This window comes from Frieseomelitta varia, unplaced genomic scaffold, assembly GCF_011392965.1.
Source record: "Frieseomelitta varia isolate USP_RPSP 00005682 unplaced genomic scaffold, Fvar_1.2 scaffold_675, whole genome shotgun sequence".
In the NCBI taxonomy this organism is placed as follows: Eukaryota; Metazoa; Arthropoda; class Insecta; order Hymenoptera; family Apidae; genus Frieseomelitta; species Frieseomelitta varia.
Window position 1 is genome coordinate 16,392 of NW_025110451.1, and position 2,485 is coordinate 18,876.

Below are 2,485 nucleotides of genomic sequence, written 5' to 3' on the forward strand. Positions count from 1 at the left end.
TGATTTCTTTTTGTGTAGTTATTCCTTGATTGCAAAGAATACATAAATGCCACGATGATTAATGGACAATCTGATGAACTTTCACGGAATGTTGGTAACATTTTATTCATTTTGGGTAACATTTGATACACAATTTGTACGTATTTGATATACAATTCACAATACGTGATTTCGTAATTATTTTCATAAATATTCAGAATACAATTTATACAAATAAGTATTTCTGTAAATATTGAGAAATATTTTATAATTTCTAATTAACATCTTTAATACATGCTCAAATCTCTTTATAATCATTTTCTAGAAAAATAGCAGTATTTTCTAAATGAACGTACTCTGCCCTCCCCCTACTAATCAGCTTTATTTTCAGAAAATTTTTATGACCGCGCGCAATGCGGTCGGCAGAGTCAGTGCTCATCTTGCGAAATATTTTTTTTATATTTTTCTGAATGGCTTTTGTTAAATTTAATTATTTCATTTAATTAATTCATTCAAATTATAATTTGCGAAGTTAGAGTCAGTGAGTTCGCCGATTATTACTTTAACGCGCGCGTTGATGGTCTTTTATTTTTCTTTCTTCAAATTTTTCTTGTTCAATACTCGTTTTCGGTATTAGAGTCAGTGCTCAAGAGGATAAGGCCTCTCCAGGAGATCAAGATCGTAAGTAGTTTTATATATTGTACTTCAATTAATTATTCAATTTTTCAAATTTGACAACAAAGTATAATGTTTGACGTTTTGTTACAGACACTTCACATCAGTATTAATTTTTTGGGGAAAAATCCAACGATGGCTCTAAAGCCAAGAATGTAAGAATCTTTCATTATCTTAAGATTTTGCTTTGCTTTTAAACATAAATTTTAATGTTTAATATTTTGTTATAGATTTTCTACACTCTCCACTTCCCCTAATCTTCTTATGATGCTTCAAAAGCTAAATATGTAAGTATTCAGCTTATTGTATTTAAATTCTATTCTTTGTAGTTTCTATTGAAGTCGAATGTAAAATTATAATTATGAAATAAAAATATCTCAAATTATTAGTCCCAATTTTTGTCATTATAAAAATTTAAATTTTCACAAATAACACTGTGTCTTTAGAAACAAAATGTTTTATATTTTTCAGGAAAGTTTTCACGGCGTTTACTTCTGTCATGGGATTCTCAGTGACTTGAAGAGGATCTTCACGATAACTTTCCCTGCTCCAGTGCAGCATTGATGATAACATTCTTCACATCTATCCCGTGAGTCGCATGCGTTTATGTTCCTCCGGTCACTCAATCATGTCGTAGGACGAAAGGTCCGAATCGACACGGGTGACTGGTTGTATACGTAGAATTTTTGATGAGCATAGTGACCGCGGGTATTTTTTATACCCGTGAGTAGTAACATTTTTTCAAGATTTTTGTGTATTAGATTAGGATAGGGCTTCTTGCACATCGCGATTTTAACAAATAGTTTAAATATATATTTCTTATATAGTTTAAATATAATAATTATAATAATTACTTATAAAATCAAAATATCTTTTATATAAATGTTTGCAAAAGTAAAATATTCATATGAATATATATATAAATAGATAAATAGTATCTATTATCTTCATAGTAGAGAAGACGGATATCCTCCGACTTCGTTGCTATGAAAGATGCAGTTATTACTTATTGATATCTGTAATATATTTTGTTATAGTAATTAATAATTATTATAATAATTTCCAATTTAATTTTCTCTTTTATAATAGTATTATTTGATTGAATTGATTAAGTTTTATAATTATGAACTTTAGCAGAACTTGAAATATACCAGATTAGATTTTTTTCCGTAAAAAGATGTATAAAATTTTATGTGCAAGAAGATACTTCGCGACAGGTAGATTTTTGAATCAAAGCAACAAGTTGATCACTGCTTTCGCATTTTCGTAAATGTGCTTTGATGAAGAAATCGCCTGAGATTATTTCTATTAATATTTAATTTGGAATCAATTGTTTGATTTTGATTGTTTGAGTCAATTATTAAACTGTTCGTAATATCTTTTTTAACAAATTCAAGTCTTGTTCATTATGTTTATTTTCTTGAATTTTCAATAATTTCTGAAAGAGTCATTACAGTTTGAAATAAAATAATGCAATAGTCCGTTAAATACTAATTACATGAACTAATTATTTTTTTTAGTTCAGGATTTTCAGGTTTAATCCCTTCCGTGTTCATTGTCAGGATCTCACTCACGTGCCCAGGTGCTGCTTGGGTGGGTGAAAGACATTGAGCACGATGACCATAGTCTGTAATTTTATAAAAAGTTTCTCAGCAACTGACAATGTGTTAGCGTATCGTGCACGACGTATTTTCCGCATGTGTGTGTTTGGTTAGGATGTGGAATTGCGTCGTTTTTATTGTTCCATTCATTATAAGTTGAAATATTTAAAATATTTAAGCACTAATTTAAAGAATTATAAATTTATTATCATAATACGTAATAAATACAC

At 28.8% G+C, this 2,485-nt stretch overlaps 1 long non-coding RNA gene across 1 annotated transcript; it reads left to right on the top strand.

The window, feature by feature from the left end:
* Positions 1-747: 747 nt before the first annotated feature.
* Positions 748-1,249, top strand: LOC122535127. Its single transcript, XR_006308100.1, has 4 exons — positions 748-809; positions 885-941; positions 1,126-1,140; positions 1,179-1,249. It is a non-coding gene; the product is annotated as an uncharacterized LOC122535127 (long non-coding RNA).
* The last annotated feature ends 1,236 nt before the right edge of the window (positions 1,250-2,485 follow it).